The sequence below is a fragment of the Pteropus medius genome, unplaced genomic scaffold (genome assembly GCF_902729225.1).
Source record: "Pteropus medius unplaced genomic scaffold, Ma_sr-lr_union100, whole genome shotgun sequence".
NCBI classification, from domain to species: domain Eukaryota; kingdom Metazoa; phylum Chordata; class Mammalia; order Chiroptera; family Pteropodidae; genus Pteropus; species Pteropus medius.
Window position 1 is genome coordinate 4,902,521 of NW_024349804.1, and position 13,372 is coordinate 4,915,892.

The window sequence follows — 13,372 nt, forward strand, 5'->3', positions numbered from 1 at the left end:
CTGGTCATTGACTGAACGTTGAAGAATACTAGAGAATTAGTAGAGCTATTCTCTGTGAATAGGTGAAGACTGTAAACATGTATCACAAGTGAACACAGCTATGCTATTTATTTCTAAGAAAATCTATGAAAAGGTTGCATTGTCCTAAAATGGGAAAAAATAAGACACTCTGGAAATAATCATTTTCTTTTTAAAAATTTAAACTTTTAGAAAGCATTGCTTTGGTATCTTAAAATATTTGCAAGATGATGTGTTTTTAATAAATTAGGAGTAAGATATCATGTGGAGATATGATAAAATTATTAGAGATGGAAAAGAATCAGATTAATATGTAAAAATAATATAAGGATAAATAAAATGCAATAGCAAAATTGAAATATATTTGCACTGAAGCAGAGCTGTAAAGACCCTCCAGAATGCAGACCCCCACACACACACACAAAAAGGAAAATGATTGCAAAAAAGATTTATGTAGAACACAGAAATAATTATTTGAGACAAAGAATACTGGAAATAATAAAAGTTTGCAGTCGTATAGTGTCAAACAATGTTCTAGGTGCTTTACTTATTATTAACCTTTAACACATACAATAACCCTATAAGGCAGGCAGCAGTATAATTTCCATTTTACAGTGAGAATGCTGAGGCACTGAGAGATTATGAGACTCATTCAGGTGGCAGAGCTGAAGTGGGAAATCAGGCCATCTGGTCAAAGTAGCCCAAAAGTACTAATTCCACTAGTTAGAATTTTAATAAATATCGTTTACTTTTTATCTGTTATATGATTCTTTTTATGACCAGTTAAAAATATATTCTCTATATTATTATTCTTTGTCTATTTCAACTGGCAAGTGAATGTAAAAAACATTTATATCTCATAATACTGTTTCTACCTAAGTCTCCTCATAGTTTTTATATTTAGAACTTTTCTGAATCATATTGTTTCCAGGTTTTTTTTTCTTTTTTTTGCTTTTACATAGTATATACTATTGGATTTTTGATTCAATATTTGCTATAAAGATATGTTTGATCCTGCCCTACCATCTTGTTTAAGACACATTTTCTTCATTTCTTTTGGGGCTTTCTGGCAGGAGAATTGAACAAATACATCTTCAGTTACTTTATAAAAATCGCTCAGCTATTTTCTTGGCAGAGATTTTATTTCTATTTTCCTTTGATCTAAATTATTTAAAAGCAAAGAAATACTAATAAGATGACCAGTAAATGAAGATGACATTACTTAACAAGGAAGTGATGGGCATATTATTTGGTTGGTTGATTATATCAGAGAGAAATCCGGAATAATTAAGAAATTACCTATACTGTAATAGAAATAAAAGTCACTCTCCTTGAAGCTCTGGGCATGGAATCCTTTTCCTTGATGTTCCTTTTAGTCTCAAGATAAACGTGTCTCTCCAGAGGTGATCTTTTTGTCTTCTCATTCTAGAAAGTCTGCTACAAGAATGACATCTAGGTAATCATTCTATGTTAAACAGTATTTTTGTACACATGCAGGTAGCTCTCCCAGATTAATCTCTTCTTTTAGACACTCATCTGCTCACTGAAATGCTACTGAGATCCAGAGAGTTTTATTATTAAGTCTGAAAGAAAATTTCACTATGGTTACTCAATAATTATCATGGAAATAAACAGACAGTGTTAGATGGTTTATTTCTCTATTGTTTTATGTAAAATTCCTATGACATTGTGACATTAGACATGTCTTAGAAAAAAAATTAATTCATCTATTTATACCAGTTTTTGAAATTAAAAAATCATTATAAAGATCAGTGAATTTAAGTAGTTATTCTGTCTTTGCATCAATTTTACAATATCAATGGTCAGAAAACAAAATAGGTCTTGAGTTTTGAAATGTGGTTTCTCGTATTCCTATGACAGTTGGTGCTTACTTAAAAATTGTAAAAAGCCGCCTGAATCATCAGAGTGATTCGCTTACTTACAAAATAACTTTTTCAAAGAAAATGTGATTCCCTACACACGCAGAGATTGCTTTTACTTCAAATTCTACAAGATTATAAGACACTGCGGGCAGGGGTTGTATCTATTGTATTCACTACTGTATCGCCACCTTCTAGTATAATGTGAGCACATAATGCAAACTAAATAAGTATTGAGGGAATAAAAGAATAAGATTTAGATGGTTCTTCAATGTCCAGAAGTTGAATGAACAACAACGTGTATGTGGGTGTGTGGGGGCAGGGGTGAGTCTCTTGTTATGTTTTTTATGCTTTATTGAAGGATTTTTATCATAATAACTATTAAATGATATATTAATTCAACTGATCAATATTATCCGAAGAAATAAAGGTACCGAAAATAAATTTATGTTTCTAATGACCTTAAAAACAATTTACAAAAATGTAAAACAAATGTAATATGAAATATTCAAGATGTCAGGGGAGTTTCTCTTTATTAAATCTGAACCAATCCTACGAGTTGGACAGGAAATTTATCATGATTTCATAGCAGAGGGAAACTAATGCTGAAATGGTTCAATATTTGACTTTAGTCATATCGCTGGTGAGTGGAAAGAAAGGATTTGAAGCAAGGTCTCCTGATTCCAAACCCAGTAGAATTTGCCACAGACAGAAATGCAGTTCTGCTTCTTTAATTAATTCAAATCAGGACTGTTTTTGATTATTGAAAGTAAATTGACAGAGATATCTTCCTGGAGATGCATGTGATAAACATTCCAGTTTTCCTAATTCTAAAAAACATTAATTATTTAAACAACAATAAAACAAAATAAAATTATTGTTTTGATCAAAGCTTTTTAGAGGAAACAAAAAAAAATTACATGGCCTAAAATGCATTCATTAATTTTAAGATACACTTTCTTTTCAGAAATGTTAAAGTATGGAAAAAATGTATAGGGTATAGTTTTTGAAATTAAAAACTACACCTTCTGCTAGCACCTTCTGCTACATCGACTGATCAAAGTCTTCTGGGTCTTTTAAGTCCTAATTTAAATTTAAAGTAAATGCCTTTTGGAAATTGTACATGACCATAGCACTCACACAGGTCTTCTATAGAAAATTGTATCATGGTTTCTTTGTTACATCACTCCTATTATTTAAGTGTGCATTACATTTTTATATTTAATGTCATATTATGTTCAATTACCAAGCCTCAGCTTCCTCATCGGTAAAACAGATTAAGAAAAATAATACTCACTGCATAGTGTTGTTGTGAAGAAAAAATAGATATTCTTGTAAACTCGTTTGCCCTCTGCTTGATAGGAATACATTATCAATAAGTATACGATATCGTTAACAGTTATTGATCTCCAGAAGAATACCGTGATAAACTTACTATCCTGATTTTGAAAAACAAAGAAACTTAGGCCCCAATAGTTAGGAAACTTGCTGAAGGCCACACAAGCACCGAAAAGCAAAGCCAGAGCTCAAAAGCATGGAAATTCACGTCGACAAGCGATTGTTCTTTCAGAGTGAGGAGGCATGACTAAGCTGCGTGGGTCATGAGACACGAGCATGTAAGTGAGAGAGGTCATCACAGGACAAACTGAGAGGGAGTTGGGGAAAGAACAAAGCCTCACCAAGGACCTTGCCCAATCCCCAACCCGTTTCCTTCACCATAAAGTATCTCGAAGGAATAATAATGATTAGTACTAATAGCTAACATTTATTGAGCATTTATGATGTTCAGGCTCTGTCCTAAGCATATTCCCTGAGCTCACCATTGACCCTTCAGTCCACTATGGACAAGGAAACCAAGATTCAACTCTGGTAAAAGGGCCAGCTTTCACCCTCAGGTTGTTTTACCACAGAAGCCCACACTCAAGCATTTGCTCCTGTTTGCCCCAGAGCATCAATAATTAGCAAATAAATGAGGATGATAAATAGATTAATAGAGTGATTTGAGAAGTTCAACAACAGAGGATTATTAAAACCCAATTTAAAAAACTCACCTTTGTATCTTCTTAGATGGAAACAAGCCACAGTTCGCATTACCCTTGTCTGCCTGTAGGATGTCTTCCTGGAATCTTACTCCTCAAGGTTCAGGTTCGATTCCATGACCCTGTGTGGTCCCTGATAAAGGCAACAACCTCTTGAGAAAAGAGAAGAAAGAATGAAGGAAACAATTGTCCCAGTGTGTTCTGGGACATTTCATTTCTTCTATACCTTAATATATCATTAATTTCCTTTTGTATTAATTCACTGATTCCTTCTGTTGGATGTCAGCTTCCTGACAACAGGATATTCCACTTTTTCCCAGGTTCCTAGAACAGAGAGTGGATCACAATAAGTATTTACAGCAGTTCCCCCTTTAGTGCATATTTGCTTTCCATGGTTTCAGTTACCCGTGGTCAGCTGCATTCTGAAAATATGAAATTCCAGAAATAAACAATTCATAAGCTTTAAATGTTGCATCATTCTGAGTAGTATGATGAAATCTTGCACTGTCCTGCCTGGGATGTGAATCACTCTTTTCTCCAGCGTGTCCATGACGTGTAAGCTCCCCGCCTGTTGGTCACTTAGCCATCTTGGTTATCAGGTCAAATGTTGTGGTATCACAATATTTGTGTGTTCAAGTAACCCTTATTTTACTAAATAATGCAATAGCCACATACTTTTATTACATTATATTTGTATACTATGTATAATTTTATTATTAGTTATTATTAACCTCTTACTGTGCCTAATTTATAAATTAAATGTTATCACAGGTATGTACGCACAGGAAAAAGCATAGCACATATAGGGTTCGGTACAGTTTGAGGTTTCAGGTATCCACTGGGGGGCTTGGAACATATCCAATAAGGGGGGACCACCACATTACACAGTAGTTGCTGAATGACCGAGGTAGCGTTGGACTTCCAGGGACCTAGGTACTAATCAGGACTCACTTGTCATGTGGTCTCAGATGATTTATTTGATATCTCAGAGCCTTGTTAAATGAGAATGATGAAGCTTCTGCTCAGAGCAGCGTAGTAATGAAAGGAATGGAGTGCCAAGTGCCTAACTGTATCCTTGGCAGGGCTCTGGACATCTAAGTTGCTGCTCTCCCTGCAAACACCTGCCCTTGACCCTTAGGATACATTACAGAAGCACAGAATTAGCATGAAATTCACAGCCGACTCCATGGAAACGGATCATCTTGTCATTTAGAGTGTGTCTCCTCTAGAGAGTTTATGGTCCTAATAGTGTGGCTAAATTCTTGGCTCACCTGAGTCAAGCATTATCTCCATTGCTCATTTTCATGCCTAATATATATTTTTTTCAGATTATCCGAGGAACTAAACCCTTGCCTGGGAAAGCTTTCTGCTCTCATCCAAAAGGAATTAAGCTAGTCTCAATCAAATCTTTCCCCATCAATAATCGATTTAAACCATGATCCCAATTAAATATCATTCTGAAAGCCATCTTAATCAATCTCGACTTGATAGGCTTTCCGAAAGAATTGCCTAATTAAACTCTCTATAGAATAAAATGATCGTGCCTCGTCAACCTAATGATGACAGGAAACCAAGAAACAAAGGAGAATATTTGGAAGTTAATCTGCTGAGAGCATCCAACAGAATTCAGAGGCGATGGGGCTAATGTCCCTCTCACAGGGCTATTGTGAGGGCACAGAGATAATTTACATGAAGCATTTTTGAGAAGTGCTCTGAAGTGACAGTTACAATCGTTATTTTTGGAGTGTGCTGTCCATGCCACCTGACTCTTATTCTGCACTCTTTCTCTTTCTCAAGATCTGACTTTCTATAAATCTAGAATATGTTTTCTCTTCCGTTCTCAGGACTGTCATATAACGTGGTGCCCGTTGTTCATGCCACAAAGGTATCTTTTGAAGAGATAAGTAGAGGCTAAAATCCAGCACAGGTACTTCCTCTTTAGGCAGGTTGTGTGTGAAATATTGTCCATTCGGAGAGAGAAGTCCTTTCTTAATTTACACAAAATGTATCCTAACCTTACCTTGTCCCTCTTGTGTCACTTTCCCAAGGCTTCCATAACAAATTACCACAAACTGAGTGGCTTAACATAATTGTGTTATGTTGTGTGAACACACAACATAATTGTGTTCTCTCACAGTTCTAGAGGCTAGAAGTCTGCAATTAAGGCGTCGGCAGAGCCACACAGCCAGTGTGGAATCTAGGGCAGAATCCATCCCTTGCCTCTTCCAGCTTCTGGTGGCTGCGGGCATTCCTTCGCTCTTGGCTGCATCTCTCTCTGCTCCATCCTCTCATCACTTTCTCTTCTGTGTGTCTGTGTTGCCGCCTTTTGTCTCGGCGTATAAGAACACTTGTGATGCCATTTAGGGCCCATCTGCATAACTGAGAGTAATCTCCTCATCTTAAAATCCTTAATTATATCTACAAAGGCCCTTTTCCCAAATAAGTTAAGAACCACGAATTCTAAGGATTAAGAATTGATATTTTTAGATACTCATCATTCAGCCTACTATCTCTCTCAGATGCCTCCAGGTGATAGCCTGGTGGAGCACAGTGTTTTAAGACTGATGAGGGTTCAAGCACACCCAGGTCTCAGTGCCATTTGGAACGAGGAACTAAACTCTAGCCGTGCCGTTGTAAAACCTGGAGAAAAGGCATTTACTGAGGCAATCCTACAGAACTTTCTGAGATGATGAAAATGAGGCAGATACCCCCAAATTCAGGACTTCAGAGTGTCTGTGGCAATCTTTTTTATGCCACACTTCTTTGACCTGCCGGGTAGGAAATAATCCTGAGAATCACATTCAGTGGCTCACTCTGTCCTTTTATGTGGCCCAGTCGTACTATTTGCTGACATATAAATTGTCTAGCCCGTTTCTGGGAATACTCTGGCATTCACACCTGGTGGCCCTGAGAGACAGGTTCTTGGGGCTCTTGATCTCCTCCTGATAAGCAGGGGAAATTAATTCTGGATTGATTCACGTGACAGGGAGGCCATTAGCACTAATGAAGCAGCTTTTCACTATGAAACCCTAATCTCTTTAAGAAAGATGGTAGAAAAGGATGCAGAAGTTTCTCAGCTGGTAAAAATTATTCCTCTGAGTAAATGAGAAAACCTTTAATAGGCAAATTAGTAGAGCACTGTGTTTGAGGAGAATATCCGCTTTATTGCCTCCTTATTTAAAGCACATTTTTCTGAAATTAAAAGTGAGGTATGCTTCTTAACTATAATTTACAAGAAATATACAAAAAAAACTGTAAAAGAGACAAATGGCATAAAGATATTCTTTATCTTTTTTTGTTCAACCCAAATCTCACTAACCCGGCCCAAATCATTATTCTCTGTTACTTGGATCATTATAACCACATTCTAGCTGGGACCCCAGCTTCCAGTTGTCCTCCTATCTGCAGCTAGTTAAGTGTTTACATAATTGAGAAAATGCTTTTTCTTCAATGATTTCCCACTGTCTAATATAAAGCCAAGTCCCTTCACAAGCCGCTCACTCCCTAACCTGGGAGTTTTATATCTCCCAGTTACACCATTCCATAGGGTACGATCTTTGGCTGAAGCTCTGGAAATGCTTCTCATTTCTGGCCAGAGTGGGTCCCTCACCATTGGACCTCTGAACTTTGTTCCTTCCATCTCTTGAGGCACGTCACCTACCTGCTACCTTTACTCATTTCCCTGTCCCTCTCGCTTCCTACCCATCCTTCTAGCCACAGCTTGCAAGTTACTTTTTCCTGGAACTCCCCCTTCACCCTACAATTCCAGGTTAATTGCCCCTTCTCTGGGCTTCTACAACACCCTACACTTCTTTAAGTATCATCTTTGTACCCTATTATGTTTGCTGCCCTCCTGGGTGTATGATATCCCCACTATACAATATACCCTCCGAGGTCAAGGACTGATGTTTGTCATAGTGCCTAACACATTGGAGGCACTCAAGATATATGAAATGTATATTCAATGTTAGAATAAGTAAGATTAAGAGCAAGGACCCTGGATTCATATTGTCTGAGTTCGAATTCCAACTTTTAAAGTCACTCACTATTAACATAAGTAAGCTACTCAATCTCTCTGAATCTTAATTTTCTCATATTTAAAATGATAATAAAAATATTGGATGGCTGATGCAAAGTAGACTGACTTCCCATGAATCATATCCTTGTATAATTCCCTCCTGTTGAGTGCTTACTTCTAATCAGTCGAATATGGCAACATGATGGGATGTTACTGATTAGGCTACATTATATGGCAAAGGAGATGGAACGTCATTCCCACGACCACACTATAGTAGGTAAGACTCTGTCCTAGCAGAAAGAGAAATCCCCTGTAGACCTTGAGGACACAAGCAGCAACTTTGTGAATGGCCTGGACAGAAGGCCAAGTGCCAAGGAACTGCAGGTGGCTTCTAAGACCTGAGGATAGCGTCCCTGTGACAGTCAGAGGCTGGACCTTCAATCATAAAGCCACGGGAAATGAGTTCTGCCCACATCTGAATCTTGGATGCTTAGTTGAGCTTCCTTAGTTGAGCAACCAGATGGGAACACAGTCCTGTCAAAGTGCAACCACAGCTCAAGGGGACACTGAGTGGAGGACCCAACTACTCTGTGCGTAGACTCCTGACCAATAGAGACTGTGCCATAATACATGGATTTTCTCTTAAACCGCTTAGCCCATGGTGACTTTTTTAAACACAGTAATAAACAACTAATGCATGTTCCTTCTCCCATATGCTTATTTGAAGGATTCAATAAATTAACAACATGCTAAGAAACATGGCTGCCAACTAGTATGTATTATATCAGTATTTGTTAAATAAAAGGAAAATTAAACATTCCTATCACTCGAATGCAACTAATGTTAACATTTTACGTTTCATTTTTCTTTTTTCACTATTATCACTATATTTTATAGGTAGACTTGCACTATTTATCCAATATGTATTATAACAAGAGTATCTTGTACTGATAACATCCTAATGTTGAAATTTATAGTCATGTCAAAATTTGAGAAACTTTACCCATTTTGGGATATTTATGATCCTTCTAATTTTCCATGATGATAAACAGTGTTGACATAATAAATGAAATCAGAGTATCAATTATTTTATAAATTATGTGTTAGACATATCATTTTTAAAATTTTATTTTCATTCTTTCTTTGTTTTCTCCCATGCAGCTACATAGCACGGAAGAAGAATCTCTTATAAATACAGTTAATGAAGTTATGGAATTATTGCTTTAAGTTCTTCTATAATTAAATCCTTACAGTGTATTCCAACTTACAAAACATGCACCTCACCTATTTTATCTCATTTTACACTAAGAATAAAATTCCAGGTTGAGTTCAACTGACTTGGCACCTAGAAACAGACCAAATTGCTTAATCTCTCCTAAGGTCATTGAACTGGAGACAAATGCTGCATTATATACATTTGGAGCTGCAGTGTAAAAAAAAAATAAAAAAAATTTTCTATTTATTAATAGCATGTGCCTGCAAGAGTTTTAAAGCTATCTAAGTTGCTCGATGAGCAGCATGTTCATCTAGGTGTCACAGAAATTACCCCATCGACTCTCAGAGGGTAAAGATTGTGTTGTTGCTATTATTGTAATTATTATTTTGAATCTAGTCACAGCCCTATGATATAAGGTAATGCTTAAGAGAACCACAGAAATAAGTATAGCTTCTTTTAAACCAAAGAAACTCTGGTAGACCTAGGAAGAAACAGACTGTATTTTGACACATACAAATGTTACTATCATTTAGTAGCTGAGACTCATAAATAGATTGGGGTTGTAGCACCTATATTAATATTCAGTTTTGAGGATTAAGTTAATGAAGTCTTGGAATTTTTAATAACTTCACTGAGGTAAAATTACTATGAAAAAAATCACACATATTTAATGTGCACAATTTTGATGAGTTTAGACATAAGTAAACAAATACCATCACCACAATCAAAGTAATGTAACTTATTCACATCCACCACCTACCAGAATGTCCATGTGTCACTTTGGTTGTGTGTGCGTGTGTGTGCGTGTGTGTGTGAATATGTGTATGAAAGAACACTTAACATAAAATCTACCATTTTAACAAACTTTGAGTACACAATACCATATTGTTAACTATTTGGTATAACATATATGTTATACGGCAGATCTCCAAAACTTATTCATCTAGCATAACTGAAACCTCATATCCATTGAATAACAAGTCCCCATTCCCTCACCTCCCAGCAATGTTTACCTTAATACAGAGCCTATGTACCCCTACCAACCATTAGTGAAAGTGAGGCAATTAAAATATTTAACTACATATTCTTTACATGTCCAAATGTCTAATTAATTTTAAGTGAATTCATGTTTATATAATGCCTTTTATATAAGACCACAACATCTCAATATCTGAGATGTTGAATATTTATACATTTTTTTATTTAACTGATAGCAGTAAGTAGAACTTAGGGCTGAGGATATTTAACATGCGCGCACGCACACGCACACACACCTCTAGCTTAAAAGGAAAGCAAAGCAGACACCAGATTGAATTTCATCAATTTTAAAACAATTGGATGTTTTAAAACCAGCTAGGTAAATTAAATTACATGACTAACTTTGACCATGGGTGGCCATGCTCTCCAAGCATTTTTCAAGAAGATATTAGTATTCTTCTATCCAGATGTTACAAAGAGAAAAAATAGAAGGAAAGTCTTCGCTGAGGATTTGGGGTGGGGTGGGAGTGATTAGTCCAAATATCTCAATTATAAAATTCAATACCTTTTAAGGTTAATATCTACTGAGTGTATCTTCAATGAGCAAACATGACCACCTATGAAATTAAACGAAGTTGGAAAAAGTTGAAAAATTACTTAAATCAGTGAATTTTGTGATTTTTTCGCACAAGTAGATAAACTACATACATTTGTATTATGATGACTCAGAAAGCCTACTTGAAAATTCCCTGTTTTCTCTCCAGTTTCCTGCTTTATAATGCTATCCTCAGGATGAGTTTTTCCTACAGGTAATGACATAGACTGCCTTTTTGTAAGGTCAATTGATCACTATTTAGTTAAGCAGCTATAGAAGGAGCATATGATGATGTTCATCTTCTCTCGTAGTTATTGGTAGTGTTGTACTGCAAGGATTATGGACCTCAAAATGCAGTAGATTATATTATAAGTTCATGATTAGTTATTTGTTCCCTGCACTTGTCATGTTTTCCAGTAGACAGAATACACTTTCTTGCCCAATTGCCTTTGGGCTAGGACATGTGATTTCTTTTTCATGATTATCTATCTATCCATCTATTTATTTATCATCTATCTATTCATATTGATATATATAGCTAGATATAAGTCTAAATCTAGGTACATCTAGATTATAATACTGACTCTAGTAATAAATATGTGTGTTATGTTGTAGTCTTGGGGAGAATTTCTTCAGGGAACCTCAGCCTTTGCTCCTAACATTTTCAACTGCTTGACTAAGGCCCACTCACATTATGGAGGGTAATCTGCTGTTCTCAAAGTGATGTAAATGTTAATCACATCTAAAAAATGCCTTCACAGTAGCATCTAGATTGACGTTTGACCAAAACACTGGGCACCATAGACTAGACAAGTTGACACATAAAATGAGCCATTGCACTTGCCATCAACTTGACTTTGAGTTCTCAGTTTTCTTATGTGTTAAAATAGAACTATGTCATGTAATTCTGGTGATGATAAAATGTTCATATAGACAAAGTACTTGTAATAGTCATGGCATAGAGCATATGGCCCATAAATGTTGCTTTTAATTGTCACAATACTTGGTCCTTCTGAGAGGTATTTTCTATATCTCACAGATAAGATTGTCAAGTCACTTAATATCTGCATGCCTCAATTTCTTCAACCAAAAATGCATAAAACAAAACATTTGCAGAGTCGTGATGATTATGAATTTTCCACGTAAAATGCTTACCACAGTATATGACACAGAGGAAGCACTAAATAAATAAATAAAACATAGCTCTTGACACAACGTTTTAGCAGGATGATCCGAAGTACTTTTTTCTCTCCTTTTCAGATGTCTGTACTGTCCTAGGAAAGGGAGATACAGGAAACTTCTTGACAAGAAGCATAAAAGCCCAGGAGAAAGATTCACTGGGAAATAGAGGAAGAAGCAGTCTCAAGATTATATTAAAAACGAGAATATACAAATCCCACATAATCAGTTGTTCTTAATTATACTGTGCAATTTAAAGTGGACAGCCTTTATCTCAAAGAGATAAAGAGAGGCAGGAGGCAAGAAGAAGTCACTCATGTGCATTAATTGCCATTCCCTACTCTCCCTAGCATTTGAAACAGTCCGCTTCCGCTCCTGTCTCTGAGTCATCTCTTAGTATTTACCCAAATCCCCAGCCAGACGGTCCAGAGAGAGCATTGTTTTGGCTGGATCTCCATGGCCACAGGTGGTAAAACCATCTGCAAGCACTTTGGCCCTCCCTGGACAGAAACCAGATCTTGGGCGATTTGAGATTCAAGGAGGAGAAAATAAGAAATATGGTGGCACAAAGAAATCAGGTGACAGCCTTGCCAGTCCTGTGAAATCTCTGGCTTCATCAAGTTGGAGGCTTGTGGCTTCACCCTGGCTTTCTTGGGAGGGTTCATATCCTGAGAATGTTTGTTCAGTCAACCATGCTGTTAACAATATACACTACACACTGCAGAGGAGTCAGGAGGGAATAATAGGGCTTTGTTTGCTTTGGCCAACTCGTTCTTTTGTGATCGTCCCATTTTTGTTATGTTTGGGCCTGACCCGTTGCTGGGTTTCATATACAATTAATATCAAAGTCTGTTTTCTTTGTACAGCCCTTGGCTTGTCTCAGTCTTATCTCTACAAAGGTTGTACAAAACTAGAGTGCATCTCTAAGAGGAAACAGAAGGAATTTTTGGTGAGCACGACTATCTCCATCCTTCAAAATGACTAAATTATGCCTCTAAAGAGCCATCCTCTCTGAAATTCCATAAGCATTCTTCATTGTTTTGTGCACTGGAATGAGAAGAGAAAAATTTGGAATTACTGGGACAATCATTTAGCTTTGGAAGACAATATCATTCTCAAAAGCAGAGGTTCATGAGTTCTCAAGGGTTAATGAGAGCATTTCAGAAAGGAGGAAATTGAGTTATTGAACTCTGAAATATTTTGAATGTATGTGCATATATATATTCTTCCCATAGTAGGGTCCATAACTTTTATCATATAATCACAGGAATAGATACCCCACAAGAATGAAAGAGTCTATGCTTTAAAATACGAATTATATTACAACCTCAAAGGAGAGTCCAGTTCTAAACATTTATGAAGAAAAGCTTCCCTTAAACTAGAAAATAGCTAAACCTACTTTTATCTGGTACTGTTATAAAATCGAAAAATTCGTTGAGTCCTTTCATT

The 13,372-nt window shown here is 36.4% G+C and overlaps 1 long non-coding RNA gene across 1 annotated transcript; it reads right to left on the reverse strand.

Annotated features, from left to right (window-relative positions):
• Positions 1-950: 950 nt before the first annotated feature.
• LOC120582793 (uncharacterized) lies at positions 951-4,240 on the reverse strand. Its single transcript, XR_005647644.1, has 3 exons — positions 4,164-4,240; positions 3,950-4,070; positions 951-1,601 (listed from the first exon to the last, which is right to left on the reverse strand). It is a non-coding gene; the product is annotated as an uncharacterized LOC120582793 (long non-coding RNA).
• Between the last annotated feature and the right edge of the window lie 9,132 nt (positions 4,241-13,372).